The sequence below is a fragment of the Puma concolor genome, chromosome A3 (assembly GCF_028749965.1).
Source record: "Puma concolor isolate L17-30 chromosome A3, mPumCon1.1.hap2, whole genome shotgun sequence".
Taxonomy (NCBI): Eukaryota; Metazoa; Chordata; class Mammalia; order Carnivora; family Felidae; genus Puma; species Puma concolor.
The window spans coordinates 69,092,316-69,117,757 of NC_141669.1; positions in this window are offsets into that span (position 1 = coordinate 69,092,316).

Below are 25,442 nucleotides of genomic sequence, written 5' to 3' on the forward strand. Positions count from 1 at the left end.
TGGAAGTAAAGGGAATGGGGATAGGTGTGGGGATGGAGTTGGAGGTTTAAAGAGAGGAGAGAAAATATAGGAAACACAGTTTTGTAATTCTTTAATAATAAAAGGTTTGAATAAGACTTTAATACAAACTGATATTTCTTCTAAGCATTGACAGGGTTGTGTGAAACTCAATTAATATTTTTATATTACTCTAATGTTTATATTCCATTGGAACCATAGAGGATTTAAACCAGTGTGATGGTTAATTTTCTTGACTAAGCTACAGTGTCAGGATATTTGGTAAAATACTATTTTAGATGTTTCTGTAAAGGTTTTTTTTTTTTTTATGAGATTAATTGGTGGCTTAATGGCTGAGTAATTTGAGTAAAGCAGACATCTTTGCTTAATGTGGGTTGGCCTCAACCAATCAGTGAAGGTTTTTGTAGGAAAAGTACTGATTTTTCCTGAAAAAGAAAGAATTCTACTAACAGTGTGCTTTTGGACTTGACCTCTGACTCTTCCCTGGGTCTCCACCCTGCTGGTCTAAATACAGATTTTGGAGTAACCAAGCCTCCACAATTCTTAAATTGTGATCCAGTACTTTAAAATAAATCTCAATCTCTTTCTCTCTCTTTCCATATACTGTTGGTTCTATTTGTTTGGAGTGGCCTGTCTAATACAGCCAATAAGCATGTGTTTTGTTCTTTCTTATTTGTGAACACAGTATTATGAATTTTGAAGAAAATAATTTATCCTAGATATAAAAATTCAGATAATGCAGGGAAGTAAAAGCAATGTGTAAAAACTACCCTAAGTATCACAACCCTGTGATAACCACTGTTACTATTTTGGTGAACATCTTTTTGAAACTTTCTCTTTCTCTCTCCACACTCTTTATGGCCTACTTTTTTTTTTTTTTAGTCAATATATGATGAGGTGTTTTTTTTTTCCTATGATAATACATACAGGTAATTTAAAATGAAGTATAGCATTTCATGGACGTATAGGTTCTTTCCAATTTTTGATAGTGTACACATGTGGGGCTACTATGAAATCCTACCCCTTAAAATTACATTTTTTTCTTATGTGGTTTTTTCTTCTGCTGAAGTCTCTTAAGTGGGATTTCTAGATAAGGTTATTTCTGAAATGAGAAAACTCAGGGTCAGAAAGATTTTTCAGGTGTCACTAAAGAGTATAAGTTTGGTAGAACTCCTAGCCAAGGTCTCTCAAGTTTTCCGTCTAGACTACTAAGTAGCTTTTTTCTTAATACATGTCTCACTGGAAAAGTTCCATTCACCACAGCAAATTTATATAGTCTATTGAGGCCACAGCTTTGACAGAGCCTCAAATTTTATTTAATCACCTACTAGAAGGGCGAGGTAAATCTGCTGGTGGAGTGGTTTCCTAGAGCACTTTGTATTTATATTTCAAAAGATGATAGAAATCCAGAAGGATTGCTTATAAGCCTCTTTTAGACTGAATGCATGTGGAGCTACTGGGTGTCTCCTTGTGAACATTTTAAGATCTGATCACCAGTGCTTGTTGTTGGGAAGTAAAATTTTGTGAAACAATAGCATTAGTATGGAGAAAGGTCATGGAGTCTTTAAAGAGAAAAACTGACATATGTGGGTAATAAGCAAGTTTTCTGTCTTAATCAGAATTTTGATGGTATTGAATAGAATATTTTGCATTTCATTCAACCAGATAATCAACATGTCTTAAAATTTTAATCTACATACTTTTACTTCTCTTAACAAAATGATCTGGGTGCCTGGCCATCAACTTTTACATAGTAGGTGCCCAATAAATATTTATTGAAGGAAGGAAAAGATGAATGAAATGAATGAATAACTCTGGTAAGGCGTAGTTATTTATATTGATCTATATTATTAACACAAAGGTATTGCTCTTTTTTGTAATTGAGATTTTAGTGTTCAATATATGTTTATATTCCCCTTAGGAGATAAAACTATAGTTGGTTTATAGGCTGCCACTATCCAAAATGATAGCCACTAGCCATATGTTGGTATTTTAATTTAAACTAATTGAAATTTAAAATTCAGATTCTCGGTCACAACAGCTACATGTTTGTTGTTTTTTTTTTTACTTTTTTAAAATGTTTATTTATTTTTGAGAGAGAGAGACAGAGCGTGAGCAGGGAAGGGGCAGAAAGAGAGGGAGACATAGAATCTGAAGCAGGCTCTGGGCTCCCACCTGTCAGCACAGAGCCCCACGTGGGGCTCGAACCCATGAGATGTGAGATCATGACCTGAGCAGAATTCAGACTCCCAACGACTGAGCCACCCAGGTGCCCCACAAAAGGTATGTTTTAAGGGCTCAGTGTAGCATAGCTGTTACCAGACATTCCCATTACTGCAGAAAGTTCTATTGGACAAGGATATTCTAGGCTACACTCAACAATTAAAACTTTCCTTTTACATCAAATAAAAAGGCATCAAATAATAAAGCTATTTTAAATAGCTTTAAATAATGAATTGCCATTCACTGACAGTGAGCTGGGGTTTTTTGTTTGTTTTTAATTAAAAAAAAATGTAAGCTGCTTCCATTGATGCTGTAGATCTTTACATCTGTGATTAATTATTTTTAGATCTGGCAAATTTTTGTTTAATTTCCCCAATTTATACTATGTCTCCATATGCTTGTTACCATTTTTCTCTTTTATCTAACCAGACTGTTCCCTTAAGCGTATGTCTACAGTGAGTACCTTTCAAATTCTGTGCCCCACCCCCGAAGAGTCAAGCACAACTACAGAAGAGACTAAGCTCTTTAAATAGCACGGGCATCCAGAAACTGAGTTCATGGGGTCTATTCTAATCCTCTATTATAGGGTTCTTTTCATGTGGCCTTTCACAGTTACCCAGTTTGAAATGTAGCTTATTTATGCAAGTATAAAAAAACATTTTCTTCACCCTGGATTAGTCATTTTAAATGGAAGATTAGACTCATAATTGGCATAGTCAAAAAGGATCCAAGAATGTGAGTTTATTTGAGATTTTCTTCTTAATTATAGATGAAACAACACTGCGCTTCTAACTAGACCCTGGCACTCTCAGTGTATCCAGGTAGACAGCTATTATCTACTTTGCCCAAGATTGCATCTCCTTTATTTTTCTTTCTTATGTAAAGAAAAAGATTTGGTTGTAATGTTAAAGGCAGTTTATGAATACTCTGTTCATAAGAGCAAACAAAATTCATAATGCTTTTTGAATTAATTTGGAGAAGAGTTCATGCTTTATAGCTGACATGTTTTTGTCCTTCCTTTTCCCAAGTTTTTAGTACAATGAGGTTATTCACACTAAATGTGTGAAGAGAAACCATTTTAATTCATTTATATACTTTATATTTTATTTTGGCCCAAACAAAACAGAAGCCATTTGTTAAGGAATAAAAAAGCAAGGAAATTAAAATTAGCTTGCACTGTAAGCAAGTGGTAATTAAAAAACTTCTTTGCTTGAGATATTTGTACTTTTTTTTTTAACGCTGAAATTCTCATTCAGCTATTCTCATTCCCTTGTGGAGTTTTTCAGAAAGCAAACCTCAGGAAAGTGTTGATGAATTTAAGTAGACTCAGCTTTTAGTGGGAACCATTTTATTGTGTTGCCAGAATTATTTTCCAGTTTGAATTAGAGACGATGAAAATGAATATTGATAGAGTCACTGATTGACTGATTTTGCCAAAGTCATTTGTGAGAATTACTTTGTTTCTGGGAGCTGAGCTTATTCCCTGCACAAGGTCCCAACTGAAATTAGGGAAAGAGTGAATATGTTATTTCATTCTAAATTTGTCTCTTTGCTTATATGAACAGGAGTTGGGTATGCACAAATGGACATTGGTGTCCCAGGATACTCTTTGTAATACTCCATCTGCCACAGTGGAAAGAGTGTAGCCTTGAAATCATAGACTTGTTTTGCTTTTTACTAGCTGTTCAACCTGGAAAACTAATTTAATTTCTTTATTTCTTTTATTTTTTTCTTAATAGGGATGGTATATTTACCTTGTAGGCCTGGTGTCAGGATTGTGCATACTAAATAAAACATCTGAACAACATCTGGCCAATAGTGTGTTCTCCATTAAAAAAAGAAAACATGTTGCTATTCTTAAAGAGATTACACAGTAGCATTGAATTTATAGCAGTACAAAAGATTAAATTTTTTCCCAAATGTTTATTTTTATTTTATTTTTTTAAATGTTTATTCATTATTGAGAGACAGAGACAGAGCATGAGCATGGGAGGGGCAGAGAGAGGAGGAGATACATAATACCAAGCAGGCTCCAGGCTCCAAGCTGTCAGCACAGAGCCCTACGCGGGGCTTGAATTTACAAACCGCAAAATCATGACCTGAGTCAAAGTCAGACGCTCAACCGACTGAGCCATTCAGGCACCCCTATTTTTAAAAATTTGAAATGCTTTCATTATGATGGCAGGAAAAATGTTTGAAGCACACAAAAACATCATTTTTTGTGTCTCTTTCCAAGTATCTGAAGTTACTATTTTAAGCTTGGGAGAATTAGTGATTTGAGGCATCAGGATGCTATCTATACATCTATTGTGGGAAACATCAATTTGTTAATTTAAATGAGATCCTGTGTAGTGATTACAATCATTCTTACATGAAAATATTGACTGATTCTAGGTCCTGGCTGACAAGTGGAATTGAGGCACACTAATATAAATTGATGACCACTGAAGATTGAATAAAAACTATAGAAGTATTATTTAATATAAAATGAGGAAAGTTGAAGAGCAAAGTGTAAATAGAATACTAATTAATGTATTTATTGGTCATTTAAACTTCTAGCTATTAGCTTTTAGCTATGTTATAACTCTTTGAAAAATATATCTTAGGTACAGGTTAATAATTTTGGAACAACTATGCATATATACTGCAACTGAAGAATTAAGTAAGTGGCTGGTGGATTCTTGCTCTCTGTTAGAGTAGAGGACTGCAGATAAGCAATGGGAACAAGGCTGGAATGATGCAGGTGGTAAAAGATGAGAGTTGGAGAGGTCACAATGTACTTCTCTTTTTGTTTAGTAGATACTTATGGACAGATATTATAGATAAGTGTACATACACAGTTTAGTATATACACATTTGTATCCTCATTGTCAGGAAGGCCTTAGAAGCAATGACAGCCCATCAATAATGAGCACACTCAGTGCCCAGACCTTCAATTACCATTCTCCAGTAAAAGGAATCAGAGCTCTTTTGGAGATATAGATGATTCTAGAACTGGAAAAGGGATATACAAGATGAGCCAGGATCATCTTACAGTTCCGGAAAGTAAGGAATGCCCAAAAAACAAAGGAAAAGAAATGAACAAACAAAAAACCAAAACGACACTGATGGAGGTATGTTAGAGTCATAGGAGCTAACTGAAAGAGCTTGCAAAGGCCAAAGCTAAAAAAAAATTGAGCAACTAAATAGTAGTGGATTCTATCCCAAAGTATAAATAAATATCCCTGTGCCTATACTAATATCAATAAAGATTGAGTGAATGAATGAATGAATAAATAAATAAAGAAGAATTGACAAATCTCCTCTGTACAAGAATTCCGAGCAAATATGTAGATAACTCTGCTTTAAGACGTGGAGTATAACCTCACAGGCTATACGCATGGGCTGTGCTTACTGACTTCCTCCCCAAGGGTACAGTAAAGAAGTAGGGGGGAGAGTAACTTTACAGTAGAGAAACATGACAAACACTACCTTATCCAGGTGCTCAAGATCAACATTAACATTAAGTCATGTTGATAGTATGTACTCTTGATAGGATGTACTATAAATGGCATTTTATCTGGGTGACCTTCCTCCCCCAAATCCATAACCCTACTATAATTATGAGAAAAACATCATACAAATACAAATAGAACGATACTCTACAAAGTACTCAACATCACTCTTCAGAACTGTCAAGTTCATAAAAGACAAAGTTTAAGAAATTATTTTAGTGTAGAGGAGCTTAAAGAGATATGATGACTAAGTGTACCATGGTATCCTGGAGCAGAAAAGGGATATTAGGCAAAAACTAAGGAACTCTGAATAAATTAGGGACTTTAGCTAATGATAATATATCGAATTAATTAATAATACTGTATCAGAGCCAGGTCACTACCACCCAGTCATATTACAGAGTTAAAACTGGTGGCCATTTGGAGAATGTAGCTTGCATACTTGAACTGAGAACTTAAAAACATTTTTTTTTACTGTTTATTTATTTTTGAGAGAGAGAGAGCACGCACAAGTGGGAGAGGAGAAGAGAGAAAGGGAGACAAAGAATCCAAAGCAGGATCCAGGCTCTGAGCTGTTGGCACAGAGTGTGGTACAGGGCTCAAACTCATGAACTGGGAGATTATGACCTGAATGGCAGTCAGATGCTCAACTGACTGAGTCACCCAGTTGCCCCTTGAACTAATAACTTTTAACTGAAGTATGGCCTTTTGTAATTTTTTTCTTAAAGTATCTTATATTTTCTTTGGATTTTTTCAAGTTTTAAAAAGACGAATCTTTGTTCTCTTTGGTTCTAGATAATCTAAAATAAATTATAATGATCTTCTTGATGTTTTGTAAAATTTTAATTTGGCAAATTTTGAGAGAGAGCATAAACATGGAAGGGGCAGAGAGAGGGAGACAGAGGATCCGAAGGCTTTGCACTGACAGTAGAAAGCCCCAAGTGGGGCTTAAACTCACAAACCAGGAGATCATGGCTTGAGGAAGTAGGATACTCAACTGACTGAGCTATCCAGGTGCTCCAAAACCTGAACGTATTGGTAACTTTCTTACTCTATGTTTTCTTTGCAGTTATGTTACATACCTTTGCAAATTAAACACAGACTGAATGTTTGTTTTCACCCTATCCCCAAATTCCTATATTGAAATTTAATCCCAATGTGATGATATTTCAAGGTGGTAAAGACTTTGGGAGGGCTCTGCCCTCATGAATGAGATTAGTGCCTTTATAAAAGGGATCCCAGAGAGCTCCCTCACCCATTCCACCCTGTGAGGGCACAGAGAAATGTCAGTAGTCTATGAACCAGGAAGTGATCTCTCATCAGACACCAAATATGCCGGTATCTTGATCTTGAGCTTCTCACTATCCAGAACTAGAGGAAATAAGTTTCTGTTGTTTATAAACCACCCAGGCTATGGCATTCTAAGAGCCTAAACAGACTGACACTAGCTATCTAGATGTTCCATGTCAGATTTTTTTCCAGCCAATAAATCTTATTCTTTTTTACATTTTGCCTTATTTTGGCATTATTTAAAATACTCATTTATTTTAATTAGTCTAAATTTGCTCTATATCAAATAGTGAAGTTAGAAGGAATCCAACTGTACCACTGAACTCAAAAAGCTGAATTTAATTGAAGAAACTTTATGAAACACATACAGAGCTAGGCATTTGATATGGCACAAGACAGAGTTAGTCCCTTTTCTCATGAACCTTCCATTATAATTGGGAATAAGTCTTCCAAAAACCAATTATAATTAAGGTAAGTATTGTGAGTTAGCAAGACTGGATGCCAAAGGATCTTAACTTTGTCAAAGGATCATCCCTTTGAGGGATGAAGATGGGGCAGAATCTAAGCCAGTCTAGAGAATCTATCCTTTCTTCTTATTTAAATTTTTTAAATGTTTATTTTTGAGAGAGAGAGAGAGGGAGGCATAGTGAGACAGAGGATCTGAAGCAAGCTTCGCATTGATAGCAGAGAGCCTAATGAGGGGCTTAAACTCAAGAAACGTGAGATCATGACCTGAGCCGAAGTCCGATGCTCAACCAAATGAGTCACCCAGGTGCCTCTATAGAATCTATCCTTAAAGAAGTAGTAACACTCCATCTGATGATGATAGGCATTAACTAGGTCAGTGGTTCTTACCAAGGTGTTTGGGAAATTTGTGGGGATGTATTGGTTGTCACAATAATGGGAATTACTACTAGCATTTAGGGTGTGGGTTCAAGGATGATAGAAATACTACGATGTGAGAGATGGTCTCCCATAACAAAAACAACTCCTTTTCTATATAACTTTCTAATTTCCCACTGGACATTTTTATATATGTTGTACAGCTTGTTTTCAGAGATACCATATTACTTCATCTTTTCTGCTTGGATAATCTTGCTCTTAGGGATGGAATGTAGGACAATAACAAAAGTGTATTAGGACAGGCTAACTATTATAACAAGTAGCCCTCAAATCTGTGGCTTAATACAATAAAAGGTCATTGTTCCCTCACTCCATAGGCCAATATAGTTGTCAGGGGGAGGCTTTATATCAAATTGTACTTTAGAGATTCATGCTCTTTTTATCATGTGATGATTCAATACATGGCCTCTCTTTTTGACATTCATTTCGATTCAGTACATGGCCTCTCTTCTATGACTTTTTTACAGAAACCTTACCTTGCTCTTTCAGACACTTCATTTTTCTCTTTTAAACCTCAATATCTCCCCTTTTAAAAAATTATCATTAGTGCATATTAAAACCAAGATTCTTAGAACTGCCCAAACATGTTTAGAAATAAAGGCATGTGTATTAAAAGGTCAATAACAGGAAACCTGAGGTTGGAGAAGAGTATTATAAAGTAGGAGTAGTAAGAAAGGGGATATTATAGTCAATGAAACTAAATTAATTGCAAACATGTAATTGAAATGTGAGCAAAAAATCCTGGTCATTTGTGGAAATACAAAGCATAACAAATGCAAGTTTTTTGTGCAGTTCCCATCATTTCTATTTTAAGATGTATAGAGTTATTTGACCAAATGGCGATGTTGCTTTACTTTAGAGAGTAGAAAAATGTGTATTAGGACTGTTATAATTTCATTTGGGATCTTGTTGCCTATCTCTATTTCCCCCAAAACACATTTCATCTTTCAACTGCCAATTTTCTACTGTAGGAATTATCATGACCCTAACCCTCAAGTTTGTGAATAAGTAATTATTCTATATACTCTGTCAAAGCAGTCACAAAATTAAAAATGGTTCATAGTCTAAAAAGTCGGCTAAAATCCAGATAGATGTTTGGAATTAAACATAACTAGGGGCACCTGGATGGCTTAGTCGGTTGAACATTAGACTCTTGATTTTGGCTCAGATCATGATCCCAGGGTTGTGGGATGGAGCCTCCAGAGCCTCCATGTGGGGCTTCATGCTGAGTGAGGAGCCTACTTAAGGTTCTCTCTCTCTCTCTCTCTCTCTCTTTCTCCCTCCTCTCTCTCTCCCTCCATTCCTCCCTCCATCTCTCTCTCTCTTTCTGCTCCTCTTGCCTCTCTCCCCTGCTTTGGGGCTCTCTCTCTGAAATAAAAAAAAAAAGCATAGCTATAAATAAGATAGCAAATCAAAACAGCCCTAAAATGCTCATTCAACACCCACTAAGCAAATAGTGTAAGTTTTTTTCTTTTTTGGAATCAGAAGAAAGAAGAGAAACATGTCCTCCCTCCCCCTTTATTTTGTCACATGCCACTAGGAAACTTTGAAACAGAAATTCTTTCAGATACCTTCCCACCTTCCTTCTGTATTCCTCTCCCATCTCCTGGTATTCCTCATCTCGTGCACCTGGATCTCATCCACTGTGTTGCCTTATGTTCCCTATGGGGACATTCTATTGAGGGATGCTTCGCTGCCCCAGAAATAGCAATAAGTAGGAGTCCTGAATTGGCTTCCTCGTTTTCTATTCCCCTTCTTCCACCCTTCACAAAACTTAATTATGTTTGCAGGATATAATGGGTGGACAATAAGGGCTCTATTCTCTCAGAGGAGTTTGTGTTTTTAAATTTTTTTTTTTTTAACGTTTATTTATTTTTTTGGGACAGAGAGAGACAGAGCATGAACGGGGGAGGGGCAGAGAGAGAGGGAGACACAGAATCGGAAACAGGCTCCAGGCTCTGAGCCATCAGCCCAGAGCCTGACGCGGGGCTCGAACTCACGGACCGCGAGATCGTGACCTGGCTGAAGTCGGACGCTTAACCGACTGCGCCACCCAGGCGCCCCGGAGTTTGTGTTTTAAAAAGATGTTTGATAACTCCAATGTGTGTCTGTAGTGGAAGCTTATATTATTAAATTAAAAAACAGAAGATAATGTACTGAGCACAACGCCAGGAGCTTCCTAAATGTTCATTCTCATCCAATTTCTAGTATAACAAAGCAAAAAATTTTAAAAAATGCATTGTGGGGAAGATACTATAATGCATTGGGATATGTGTCATATTTTAGATCATGTGAGGAGCATAGCATCATGGTGGAAAAATAGCTGTGTGTAGGGGGAAGGTGGGCCTCAGGTAATGGAATTACAGTATTTGGATTTCTTAATAAGGTGGCACTCAATCTTTCCTTGTTTCTATTTACTTTTTCTTTTTTTAAAAAAACTATTCTTTAGTTTTCAAATATTTTTTTTTATTCTTTGTGTCTATTTTCTTTAAAGAATAGAGCCATGTATTATTACATAGCTGTTTTCATGTTTCTAACAAAATGTTTGTTTGTATGTTTGTTTCTTTATTTATTTTTTATTTTGAAACATTGTGCAAGAATGTTAATTGGGGTTCTAGAGCCCTGGTATTCTTCCATATTTTACTCATTCCTTACAGTTTACTAAAAGTTTAAGCTGCCCACACTTTTTGGAACCCATAGAAATTTAAATTCCAATACTCACTGTCAATCTTTAATAGGTTTAAGTGGAGATGGGAGGAGCCATTTTTATAAGTTATACCTAATTTGGAATTGTCATGTATTTTGCTAATGCTTTCATTCACTTTCTTGTGTGCAAAGTTAAACATCTCTTAACCTTACACCCAGTTGATTAAAAAGTATGTGAATTGAGAGAAAACAGTAATACACATAGTTTCGCACTATGTGTTTTTTTTTTTTCTTTCTTGTGGTCATGATTCTACCTTGTGATTTCTTTAGAGGATACTCTAGTGTCTCTGGATAAGTTGGATTTTCTTCTCTACAGGTTTCTTTTATGGATCTTAAGATGTTTTAAATGTATTATTAATAAGTAGCACAATTCAATATTTATGGGTCCTCCACGTTATACTAGTCAGAATGCATATCTTTTGTATTTGCAGTTTTATAGGAAACAATTTTAATTTTTCCATTTCATGTATCCTTTCTCAACTGCCCATTAAAAGCCATTCTATTAAGCTTCATTCAATTTTCAAGTATAATCTCACTCTTCAAAACTTTTCCTGCAAAGTCCATCATTTCTCATGTTGTTGCAGTTTCTACAGACACTCATCAATATTTAAAAGCTGTTATATTATGAATTTTGGCCGCCTGATCTTTCCAATTAGATATCACATCTGGTCCATTTCTAGGTATAAGTGCATTTGACTCTTCTGACTTTTCAACAGTCTGGGTAAAAAGAAATCTTGCATTAGTTTCATAAAAACAGCTTTCCTTTGTTTTTTTTCCCCCTCAATAATAGATACCTACAAATTACATAATCATTTCTTTCTTTTTTTTTTTTTTCAATATATGAAGTTTATTGTCAAATTGGTTTCCATGCAATACCCAGTGCTCATCCCAAAAAGTGGCCTCCTCGATACCCATCACCCACCCTCCCCTCCCTCCCACCCTCCATCAACCCTCAGTTTGTTCTCAGTTTTTAAGAGTCTCTTATGTTTTGGCTCTCTCCCACTCTAACCTCTTTTTTTTTCCTTCCCCCATGGGTTTTTGTTAAGTTTCTTAGGATCCACATAAGAGTGAAACCATATGGTATCTGCCTTTCTCTGTATGGCTTATTTCACTTAGCATAACACTCTCCAGTTCCATCCATGTTGCTACAAAGGTCCATATTTCATTCTTTCTCATTGCCACGTAGTACTCCATTGTGTATATAAACCACAATTTCTTTATCCATTCATCAGTTGATGGACATTTAGGCTCTTTCCAGCATTTGGCTATTGTTGAGAGTGCTGCTATAAACATTGGGGTAGAAGTGCCCCTATGCATCAGTACTCCTGTATCTCTTGGGTAAATTCCTAGCAGTGCTACTGCTGGGTCATAGGGTAGGTCTATTTTTAATTTTTTGAGGAAGCTCCACACTGTTTTCCAGAGTGGCTGCACCAGTTTGCATTCCCACCAACAGTGCAAGAGGGTTCCCGTTTCTCCACATCCTCGCCAGCATCTATAGTCTCCTGATTTGTTCATTTTGGCCACTCTGACTGGCATGAGGTGATATCTGAGTGTGGTTTTGATTTGTATTTCCCTGATGAGGAGCGACGTTGAGCATCATTTCATGTGCCTGTTGGCCATCCAGATGTCTTCTTTAGAGAAGTGTCTATTCATGTTTTCTGCCCATTTCTTCACTGGGTTATTTGTTTTTCATGTGTGGAGTTTGGTGAGCTCTTTATAGATTTTGGATACTAGCCCTTTGTCTGATATGTCATTTGCAAATATCTTTTCCCATTCCGTTGGTTGCCTTTTAGTTTTGTTGGTTGTTTCCTTTGCTGTGCAGAAGCTTTTTTATCTTCATAAGGTCCCAGTAGTTCATTTTTGCTTTTAATTCCCTTGCCTTTGGGGATGTGTCAAGTAAGAAATTGCTACGGCTGAGGTCAGAAAGGTCTTTTCCTGCTTTCTCCTCTAGGGTTTTGATGGTTTCCTGTCTCACATTCAGGTCCTTTATCCATTTTGAGTTTATTTTTGTGAATGGTGTGAGAAAGTGGTCTAGTTTCAACCTTCTGCATGTTGCTGTCCAGTTCTCCCAGCACCATTTGTTAAAGAGACTGTCTTTCTTCCATTGCATATTCTTTCCTGCTTTGTCAAAGATGAGTTGGCCATACGTTTGTGGGTCTAGTTCTGGGGTTTCTATTCTATTCCATTGGTCTATGTGTCTGTTTTTGTGCCAATACCATGCTGTCTTGATGATGACAGCTTTGTAGTAGAGGCTAAAGTCTGGGATTGTGATGCCTCCTGCTTTGGTCTTCTTCAAAATTACTTTGGCTATTCGGAGCCTTTTGTGGTTCCATATGAATTTTAGGATTGCTTGTTCTAGCTTTGAGAAGAATGCTGGTGCAATTTTTATTGGGATTGCATTGAATGTGTAGATAGCTTTGGGTAGTATTGACATTTTGACAATATTTATTCTTCCAATCCATGAGCATGGAATGTTTTTCCATTTCTTTGGGTTTTCTTCAATTTCCTTCATAAGCTTTCTATAGTTTTCAGCATACAGATCTTTTACATCTTTGGTTAGATTTATTCCTAGGTATTTTATGCTTTTGGTGCAATTGTGAATGGCATCAGTTTCTTTATTTGTCTTTCTGTTGCTTCATTATTAGTGTATAAGAATGCAACTGATTTCTGTACATTGATTTCATATCCTGCAACTTTGCTGAATTCATGTATCAGTTCTAGCAGACTTCTGGTGGAGTGTATCGGAGTTTCCATGTATAATATCATGTCATCTGCAAAAAGTGAAAGCTTGACTTCATCTTTGCCAATTTTGATGCCTTTATTTCCTTTTGTTGTCTGATTGCTGATGCTAGAACTTCCAACACTATGTTAAACAAGGGCAGTGAGAGTGGGCATCCCTGTCGTGTTCCTGATCTCAGGGAAAAAGCTCTCAGTTTTTCCCCATTGAGGATGATGTTAGCTGTGGGCTTTTCATAAATGGCTTTTATGATGTTATTTAAGTATGTTCCTTCTATCCCGACTTTCTTGAGGGTTTTTATTAAGAAAGTTGCTGAATTTTGTCAAAGGCCTTTTCTTCATCGATTGACAGGATCATGTGGTTCTTATCTTTCTTTTATTAATGTAATGTATCTCATTGATTGATTTGTGAATGTTGAACCAGCCCTGCATCCCAGGAATGAATCCCACTTGATCATGGTGAATAATTCTTTTTATAGCTGTTGAATTCGATTTGCTAGTATCTTATTGAGAATTTTTGCATCCATATTCATCAGGGATATTGGCCTGTAGTTCTCTTTTTTATTGGGTCTCTGTCTGGTTTAGGAATCAAAGTAATACTGGCTTCATAGAATGAGTCTGGAAGTTTTCCTTCCCTTTCTATTTTTTGGAATAGCTTGAGAAGGATAGGTATTATTTCTGCTTTAAATGTCTGGTAGAACTCCCCTGGGAAGCCATCTGGTCCTGGACTCTTATTTGTTGGGAGATTTTGGATGACTGATTCAATTTCTTTGCTGGCTATGGGTCTGTTCAAGCTTTCTATTTCCTCCTGATTGAGTTTTGGAAGCGTGTGGGTGTTTAGGAATTTGTCCATTTCTTCCAGGTTGTCCAGTTTGTTGGCATATAATTTTTCATAGTATTCCCTGATAATTGTTTGTATCTCTGAGGGATTGGTTGTAATAATTCCATTTTCATTCATGATTTTATCTATTTGGGTCATCTCCCTTTTCTTTTTGAGAAGCCTGGCTAGAGGTTTATCAATTTTGTTTATTTTTTCAAAAAACCACCAACTCTTGGTTTCGTTGATCTGCTCTACAGTTTTTTTAGATTCTATATTGTTTATTTCTGCTCTGATCTTTATTATTTCTCTTCTTCTGCTGGGTTTAGGCTGCCTTTGCTCTTCTGCTTCTATTTCCTTTAGTTGTGCTATTAGATTTTGTATTTGGGATTTTTCTTGTTTCTTGAGATAGGCCTGGATTGCAATGTATTTTCCTCTCAGGACTGCCTTCGCTGCATCCCAAAGCGTTTGGATTGTTGTATTTTCATTTTCATTTGTTTCCATATATTTTTTAATTTCTTCTCTAATTGCCTGGTTGACCCATTCATTCATTAGTAGGGTATTCTTTAACCTCCATGTTTTTGGAGGTTTTCCAGACTTTTTCCTGTGGTTGATTTCAAGCTTCATAGCATTGTGGTCTGAAAGTATGCATGGTATGATTTCAATTCTTGTATGCTCACGAAGGGCTGTTTTGTGAGCCAGTATGTGATCTATCTTGGAGAATGTCCCATGTGCCCTCGAGAAGAAAGTATATTCTGTTGCTTTGGGATGCAGAGTTCTAAATATATCCGTCAAGTCCATCTGATCCAATGTATCATTCAGGGCCCTTGTTTCTTTATTGACCATGTGTCTAGATGATCTATCCATTTCTGTAAGTGGAGTGTTAAAGTCCCCTGCAATGACCACATTCTTATCAATAAGGTTGCTTATGTTTTTGAGTAATTGTTTCGTATATTTGGGGGCTCCCAAACAATTGTTTTTGAGTAATTGTTTTATATATTTGGGGGTTCCTGTATTCGGCGCATAGATATTTATAATTGTTAGCTCTTCCTGATGGATAGACCCTGTGATTATTATATAATGTCCTTCTTCATCTCTTGTTACAGCCTTTAAAGTCTAGTTTGTCTGACATAAGTATGGCTACTCCAGCTTTCTTTTGACTTCCAGTGGCATGATAAATAGTTCTCCATCCCCTCGCTCTCAATCTGAAGGTGTCCTCAGGTCTAAAATGAGTCTCTTGTAGACAGCAAATAGATGGGTCTTGTTTTTTTTTATCCATTCTGATACCCTATGTCTTTTTGTTGGCGCATTTAGTGCGTTCACATTCACTGTTATTATAGAAAGATATGGGTTTAGAGTCATTGTGATGTCCATAGGTTTCATGCTTGTAGTGATGTCTCTAGTACTTTGTTTCACAGGATCCCCCTTAGGATCTCTTGTAAGGCTGGTTTAGTGGTGACGAGTTCCTTCAGTTTTTGTTTGTTTGGGAAGACCTTTATCTCTCCTTCTATTCTAAATGACAGACTTGCTGGATAAAGGATTCTCGGCTGCATATTTTTCCTGTTCATCACATTGAAGATCTCCTGCCAATCCTTTCTGGCCTGCCAAGTTTCAGTAGAGAGATCGGTCACGAGTCTTATAGGTCTCCCTTTATATGTTAGACCACATTTATCTCTAGCTGCTTTGAGAATTTTCTCTTTATCCTTGTATTTTGCCATTTTCACTATGATATGTCGTGCAGAAGATCGATTCAAGTTCCGTCTGAAGGGAGTTCTCTGTGACTCTTGGATTGAAATGCCTTTTTCCTTCCCCAGATCCGGGAAGGTCTCAGCTATTATTTCTTCAAGTACACCTTCAGCACCTTTCCCTCTCTCTTCCTCCTCTGGAATACCAATTATGCATATATTATTTCTCTTTAGTGCATCACTTAGTTCTCTGATTTTCCCCTCATACTCCTGGATTTTTTTTTATCTCTTTTTCTCAGCTTCTTCTTTTTCCATAATTTTATCTTCTAGTTCACCTATTCTCTTCTCTGCCTCTTCAATCCGAACCGTAGTTTTCTCCATTTTATTTTGCAGCTCATTGATAGTGTTTTTTAGCTCCTCCTGGCTGTTCCTTAGTCCCTTGATCTCTGTAGCAAGAGATTCTCTGCTGTCCTTTATACTGTTTTCAAGCCCAGCGATTAATTTTATGACTATTATTCTAAATTCCCTTTCTGTTATATTGTTTAAATTATTTTTGATCAGTTCGTTAGCTGTTGTTATTTCCTGGACGTTTTTCTGAGGGGAATTCTTCTGTTTTGTCATTTTGGATAGTCCCTGGAGTGGTGTGGGGACTGTGGGGCACTTCCCCTGTGCTGTCTTGAATAACTTGTATTGGTGGGCGGGGCCGCAGTCAGACCTGATGTCTGCCCCCAGCCCACTGCTGGGGCCACAGTCAGACTGGCATGTGCCTTGTCTTCCCCTCTCCTAGGGGCGGGATTCACTGTGGGTGGCGTGGCCCCTCTGGGCTACTTGCACACTGCCAGGCTTGTGGTGCTGGGGATCTGGGGTATTAGCTGGGGTGGATGGGCAAGGTGCACAGGGGTGGGAGGGGCAGGCTCAGCTCGCTTTTCCTTCTGAGATCCGCTTCGGGTGGGGCCCTGCAGCACCGGGAGGGAGTCAGACCCGCTGGAGGGATGGATCCACAGAAGCACAGGGTGGGTGTTTGCATGGTGCAATCACGTTCCCTGGAAGGAACTGGTTCCCTTTGGGATTTTGGCTGGGGGATGGGCAAGGGAGATGGCGCTGGTGAGTGCCTTTGTTCCCCGCCGAGCTGAGCTTTGTCGTCCGGGGCTCAGCAACGCTCCCTCCCGTTGTCCTCCAGCTCTCCGTTGTCCTCCAGCCCTCCGTTCTCGGAGCAGAGCTGTTAGCTTATAACCTTCCAGATGTCAAGTCCCGCTTGCTGTGGCAACAGTCAGGCCCCTCTGCTTTTGCAAGCTAGACTCGGGGCCTCTGCTTGGCTGGCGGGCCCCCCTCCACCCCGGCTCCCTCCCTCCAGTCCGTGGAGCTCGCACCCCCTCTCCGCCCTTCCTACCCTCTTCCGTGGGCCTCTCGTCTGCGCTTGGGTCCGGAGACTCCATTCTGCTAGTCTTCTGGCGGTTTTCTGGGTTATTCAGGCAGGTGTAGGTGGAATCTAAGTGATCAGCAGGACGCGCGGTGAGCCCAGCATCCTCCTACCCCACCATCTTCCCAGGCCATAATCATTTCCTATGGACTTTTCCTGAGGAAACACTTTTTAGAGTTCTGGGTGATATTTGATAGCATATACAATAAAAATCTGGAAATTAATCTTGTTAAATTTAGAATGTTGTTCACATTAATACCTCATTTTTATCTTTTTGTGGTAATGGTGATGGTGAGTACTTTTTTTTTTTTTTTAAATATACTGTGTAAGGGGGCGCCTGGGTGGCGCAGTCGGTTAAGTGTCCGACTTCAGCCAGGTCACGATCTCGCGGTCCGTGAGTTCGAGCCCCGCGTCGGGCTCTGGGCTGATGGCTCGGAGCCTGGAGCCTGTTTCCGATTCTGTATCTCCCTCTCTCTCTGCCCCTCCCCCGTTCATGCTCTGTCTCTCTCTGTCCCAAAAATAAATAAACGTTGAAAAAAAAAATTAAAAAAAAAAATAAAATAAAATAAATATACTGTGTAAGCTACATTAATCTGAACAGCAATCTTATTTTTTTCTGAAAGGTTTTAAAATAGTTACTAATATATGTCCATTGTAGTAAAAGCAAGAAACAGAGAAAGACCAAAGTAAGAAATTATTTCCCTTCCAGATAAATAATAGTTATTAAAATTTTGTAGTATTATCTTCCAAAATTTTATGGATATAGATAAATATTTTTTGTTGGAAAATTAGATCATATTGTGAAGAGCAGTCTTATTTAATTTAGAAATCTGTCACTATTTGTATTTGTAGCATAGATGTTCTTTAAATTTCTAAGATGGAAATGACATTAAACGAGTCAGCGAGGAATTTGATTAGGGAAGAAGTAGATGGTGTTAATATGAGGTTAGAATCTATGACAACTCCATTATGCTTCAAGGTGTCAAAAAAGAGGGCTCGCTATTTACTGGTGTCTTTGGTTTTGATGTAATCTAAAGTGAAACAGAATATCTCGAAAAGGTGAGATATATAGAGAAGATGGACTGTGTGCCCATATGTCTGACTATGCAGGCTTGAGCTAAATCCTTTGAAAGTAGCATATAGGGAAGTCTATAGTGGTAGTAATATCACAGGAGAAGGTATTGGGGCAATGGATAGAGTTAACATATTTATTCTGTCTTAATAGGTCTTTTAGGCTTTATTTAAAAGGACATGCTCACTAACTTCTATTCAGTGTAAACAATCCTATACATTAGTCTTATTAATACTGGAATTTCTTAGTTCTGAAGAGCACTTTGTTCACACACAGCATTCATTATGGTAGTCTAATTAGTTTTTATCATTTTCTTGGATTCTACTGATTGAGGAAATTATCACAAAGCTTCATAAGGATGAAGATTCTATTTTTTGCCATTAAAGATATAAAGAGAATGGAGGAAATGAACATGGTCAAGCATATCTCATGTCTGTAAATCCTTTTTCTGTAGTAACATAAATAATCATATACATTTTTATTTTCATAGTTGTCATCTGATACATATTATATCATTTGAGTAAATTTATGGTGATGCCATTTATGAATTCTCTTCAAAAATTTTAATTCCAATATAGTTAACATTCAGTCCTATATTAGGTTCAGGCATACAATGTAGTGATTCAGAAATTTCATACATCACCCAGTGCTCATCACAAGGGTTCTCTTTAATCTCCATCACCTATTTCAATGATTCCCCCTATCCACCTTCCCTCTGGTAACCAACAGTTCTGTATAGTTAAGAGTCTGTTTCTTGATTTGTCTCTCTCTTTCTTTTTTCCCTTTGTGCATGTGTTTTCTTAAATTCCACATATGAGTGAATTCATATGATATTTATCTTTCTATGACTTATTTTACTTAGCAAAATACTTGTTTAGCTCCATCCATGTCATTGCAAATAGCAAGATTTCATTCTTTTTTATGACTAACATTCCATTGTATGTATATATACCACATCTTCTTTATCCATTTATCTATTGATAGACACTTGGGCTGCTTCCATAATTTGGCTGTTGTAAATAACAGCTACAATAAACATAGGGGTGCATGTATCCCTTTGTGGGTGTTGTTTTTAAAATTTATTTATTTTTTTTAGAAAAAGAACACAAGTAGAGGAGGGTCAGAGAGAGGAAGAGAGAGAATTCCAAGCAGGCTCGGCTGACAGTGCATAGCCCAACACAGGGCTTGAACTCACAAACCATGAGACCATGACCTGAGCTGAACTAAAGAGTCAGACACTTGACTGACTGAGACACCCAGTGGCCCCTGCATATATCCCTTTGAATTAGCATTTTTGTATTCTTTGTGTAAATACCCAGTAGTGTTATGGCTGAATTGTAGGGTACTTTTAACTTTTTGAGGAACCTCCATATTGTTTTCCACAGTGGGTACACCAGTTTGCATTCTCATCAACAGTACAAGAGGGTTTCTTTTTCTCCACATCCTTGTCAACATCTGTTGTTTGTTGTGTTTTGGATTTTAGTCATTCTGACCCATGTGAGGTGATATCTCACAGTTTTGATTTACATTTCCCTGATGATGAGTGATGTTGAGCATCTTTTCATATGCCTGTTGGCCATCTGGATCTTGGCCATCTTCTTTGGAGAAATGTTTGTTCATTTCTTCTGCCATTTTTAAAAATTGATTATTTGGGTTCTTTTTTTTCCTTTGGGGTCACTTATTAATTCCTAAAAACTGCACAAGAAGTATTCTCCTGTTACCAGATTTAGCCAGGTCTTTTACTAAATAAGAGTGGAGCTAACATGAGGCAAAATCCAATTTTTAAAATCAGCTCTACGTGATTCTACACAGTCGTGGTTAGATATCTCATGACAACTTTCTAGATAATCCTAGGGTAGTGACCGACTGAAATGAATTTAATTTCCACATGACATTTACCTTCTAATTGTTTAACAGTTTGTTAGTAATATTCCTTACAAATGGTAGGATTTCTAGAAGAAGGTGCATAACTCAATGTAGATTAGCTACCACAATGTTTCAGCTAAAATGTTTCTGAAATATATGGAAACTGAGGAAATATTGAAGACATTCAGCTTAAGAAAGTATCAATAAGTAACAAATGCATCAAATTAATAGTGAAAATGGAAAATTGTTTAGAGGAAAATGCATTTGTTGAAATATAGAATAAACCATTCTTTTTCCTGTCCGTTCTTTAAAGTCTTTGAGTTTACCTGCACTTCTGAGCCTCTGTCCTTAGTACAACCTGAGTACCTTATAGTTGTCAACTCGGGGCATATTTCATATCCCCAAACCTTGCCTTGAATAAAGTAGGTGTGGATCCTTCAGTTGAGATGACTAGTTTTTGTAATCTTGAAAGATGTCTGGAAGAAGAAGGAGTCCTCAAGGTCAGGATTGGGTCCGGAAAATTTCTTATGCTTCTATGGTCTTTAAACTTGTATACAAGATAGATAAGACTTACTTGAGAATATAGCATTAATAGATGTTGTTTCGGGGCGCCTGGGTGGCGCAGTCGGTTAAGCGTCCGACTTCAGCCAGGTCACGATCTCATGGTCCGTGAGTTCGAGCCCCGCGTCAGGCTCTGGGCTGATGGCTCAGAGCCTGGAGCCTGTTTCCGATTCTGTGTCTCCCTCTCTCTCTGCCCCTCCCCCATTCATGCTCTGTCTCTCTCTGTCCCAAAAAATAAATAAACGTTGAAAAAAAAAATAGATGTTGTTTATTGGGCACACCGTATGCATTTACTTCTACAAATAACATGGTGAAGAAAAGATTTTATAGAAGAGGAGACTGACGCTCAGAGTGGTTAAGTGTTCTCTAAATGGTTTCACAGCTAGAAAGTAGCAGGATTGCGATCAAATCCAGATTGAACTGAGTTCAAAGCATGTGTGTATTTTCATGTAGGTTGTATATATAAAGTGAGGAGGTATGTAAATTGGAACAGCAAACGCTCAGGAGGGAGGTAATAATGCATATTATCAAAATAAAGCAGGCTTCCTCTTTGGAGACTAGAATGACCTGAGTGTGTGTTCACCACCAAAAGTATTGTTAAATAAAAGCATGAGTTTGTGTGAAGAAGATCCTTAGAGACTGGCACATCTGCCAAGCAGGCCGTGGTTCATGAGTCAATGCCTACTCTATGCTGAGGCAGAGACAGATACCATAATGTGACAGTCTGACACCCAGATTGTTTAATTCTAGAAAATGTCGCCCAGTTTGTCTAGTTCGCCCTAATACTTCCTAACTCACTTCTGTAAAGTGACTTTAGACTTGACAGATAATGCAGACACCAATGCTTTGAAGATGTCACTGTGAAAAACTCTTCGCAGTTTTTCCATCCACCAAAAGGTTTATTATTCTAATCTTACAATTGCACAATAAAATATCTTCTGCATAGATGGATAGAACTGTTTAGACATAGACACGCTATTTTTTTTTAATGTGAGACAGAAACTAAGATAGTTCCAAAAAAGAAGTTGACTCATGGGTTCACCTTCCGGTAATCGCACGGTCAGCATCTAGCTCTGCCAGGCAGACTGAAAGTGCAATTCATCTTGTTGATGCTAGTCCTGCCTTGAAACTTCTGCTTGTGCTTTGAGATGAGCCTTATTGGTCAGATAGCAATTCGGTTAAATGAATTCAATTTGTTTCTTACTCTACAGGCCATACCTAATTTCATTCTCCACAGAGAGGGAATTCTGGTAGAGGTAGTTTTGTAGCTTCACCAAAATGTCTGGCAGGAGAAATTTTCATCCCTAGACTGAGGACGAAGGTCAAAAGGACAATGGTCAGTTATGTTCAGAAGAGATTAATGACTATGCGCTTGCTTTTGTGCAGAACAAATTCTGTCACTGAGTGCATAGCAAGATAAGAGGGTAAGCAGGGCCTCTGTCCTCTTGTGGATATCTGGAATAAGAATTCTGACATTATGCGTAGTCTTTAATAAAGAGTGATTTGCAAGTCAGTCACTCAAATTCCCCTCAAGTATTGATTGATTAACTTAGAACCCACCTACCCAGAATACTCGTAGGTTTAGTTTTATTCCAAATAATAAAAGTTTGAAACCACGAGAATAAATTGCTTTGTTAATGCAACAGAATTTTTAGGGGTACAGGCATTTTCATATATATATATATATATATATATATGTGTATATATATATATGTATATGTATATATATATGTATATATATGTATATGTATGTATATATATATATATATATATATATATATATATATGTATAATCACTCAACACTGATGTCTTCCAATAATGAAAAGTTTCTTGGAATTTCTAGACTGTAATTTCTCTGTTTATTTTCCCATTTCACTTTGATTTGGGGTCTTAATATGTCAGGGATCAAACTGGATTTAGTTGAATTTTTACTTTGGTAGAAAGATTCCTGTAGAAATATCAAATAGATATGTTAATTTTGATTGTGCATTTTTTTCCTAAATATTTATCACACCTCTGCCTCAGATTCCCAAACTGGGTACATATGAGCCCTGATACACTGTAGTAAATTCACAAGAGTGCCTCAGCATATTTTAGATTCTTGAAGGAAACAGCAATACTCAACATCTCTTGGATACTGCATGAGCTGCTGCATGAAGTTCACAGTTTCAACTTTAGCTTGTACTCATTTTAAATAATTATGTCATATATTTATAAACAAGTGGTTCCTATGATAAAAAATAAGCACCTTGGGGAAAATCACTGTGGGGCAGTGTCAAAGGAGGTCATTGAGAAATCCTGACTACTGGTTGAGCCATGAGCTGGACCCAGGCACTTGGAGGCTCCTCATCCCATCCCCTGTCCTTGAAACGTACATTCCATCCACCATTCCCATACTAGGAGCTGTTTTAAGAAAGGAGCCCCGAGAGAGAGAGAGTGAAGTGTTATTGAGACCATCTGGGCAGTATACATGACTAAATTCAGTTAAGGTCTCTACATAAAATGTGAAGATACTGGTGGGTGGCCACAGATATCCACTTGTCTCGTGGCTGTTCAAGATAAGCCTCCTTAAATTCCCTTGCTTATTAGACTTGTCACCTACCCACCCGGAGTGGCCTGCCTCTTTCTTTGGTCTTGCCTTGCCCTCCATGCAAGAGGGCCAATTTGTGAACCAACAAGCCACAAATGAGGGTGGCAGAGTCTGATCTGACTTCCAAGTTTGAGCAACTACATAATTGCCCATGAAATGTACACCACACATTGGTAAGTGTGGCAGTACTATTTTATAAATTTTGAGTTAGGTGTATTAATTTTTAAAATGTCTACTGAGTTGTTAGAACATAAATGTTTGTTGTCATCTGGACCTAACCTAAATAAATGGAATGGTTAGATACTTCTTTGGGTCTAGTGGTGCCATAAAATTCCTGAAACAGGAAAAGAGCTCAAGCAAGTTTGGGATCCTTTGATCTATACCAACAATATGGTGATAGATTGGGATCAAAATATCTTATGGAGGAAAGATAGTTTGGAGTCTTGGTTTCTTATTAACCTTTTTTTTTTTTTAATTTTTTTTTTCAACGTTTATTTATTTTTGGGACAGAGAGAGACAGAGCATGAACAGGGGAGGGGCAGAGAGAGAGGGAGACACAGAATCGGAAACAGGCTCCAGGCTCTGAGCCATCAGCCCAGAGCCCTACCCGGGGCTCGAACTCACGGACCGCGAGATCGTGACCTGGCTGAAGTCGGACGCTTAACCGACTGCGCCACCCAGGCGCCCCTCTTATTAACCTTTTAAGCATCATTGTTTTCTTGTGAGATTAGAAAATTCATCTTAGGGCACCCAGGTGGCTCAGGTGATTAAGTGTCTGACTTTGGCTCAGGTCATGATCTTGTGGTTCATGAATTCGAGCCCCGCATTGGACTCTGTGCTGACAGCTCCAAGCCTGGAGCCTGCTTCGGATCCTGTGTCTCTCTCTCTCTCTCTCTGCCCCTCCCTTGCCTGTGCTCTCTCTCTCTCTCTCTGTCTCTCTCTCTCTCAAAAATAAATAAACATTGAAAAAATTCATGTTAATATTCTTATCAAAGACTGAATTGGGAAATTAAACTCTACTTGTCTTTAAATGGTATTTAACTGATGGGGAGTGAAGCAATGTCAGGCATGTAATAAATGTTCAAAATAATTGTGGAATGAATTAACAAAAGTGTATGAATTATGTCTAATCACAAAATAATTGTTTCAAATTACCAGGCTCTTTTCAGTTCCCATTAGATTAGCTTTTATAATCAGAATATCCCAAAGAATTTAAGTATTATTCAAATATCTGAGTTCAAACAAACAACCCACCCCCTAAGTCATTAGCACATAGTTTTGATGGTCAACAAACAAGTACTTTGTATATGTCTTCACCTAATGCCAAAAGAAGTGGTATCTTGTGTCTGTGGAAAAGTGTTCATTGCATCTGCTTCTGTCCAAGAGGGAAAAACATCAAAATATACATTAAAAATAAAAAGTATTGCACACAAGGGATCAACATGCAAATTAGCCAGAGAGATGCAAATTAAACGGAAAAAGCTTTCTCCTCAGAATCTGTTGTTCTCCACCCAAAAGTATGCCCCATTAATAATTTTTTGTTATGTTGGACTCTAAGATGGCCCCCCAGCGATCTCCACCTCCTGGAAGTCCTTCTGTATTCTCCACCTATTGAATGTGCGCAGCATCTGTGACTAGCTTCTGAACAACACAATATGGCATACTTTTGTGAGACTTAAGATGGAAACTTCTGTCTTGCTTGCAGACTCAATAGATTTTCTCCCTTGCTGGCTTTGATGAAGTAAGCTGTTGTATGGAGAGTCTCGTGTGGAAGGAATTAAGGGTGACTATCGCCAACAGTCAACAAGGAGCTGGGTCCTGGCAACAGCCATATGAACTTGGAAACAGATCCTACCCCAGTGAGCTTCAGGTAAGATTGCAGCCTTGACTGACAAGCTGATTGTAGCTTTGTAAAAGACATGGAAGCCAAGGACTCAGATAAGCCACGCCAAGATTCCTGACCCACAAAAACTGTGAGTTAATATATGTGTGGTTTAAAACTGCTAAGCTTGTGACAATATTGCTATATAGCAAAACAGAACTAAGATGCATATTCTTCC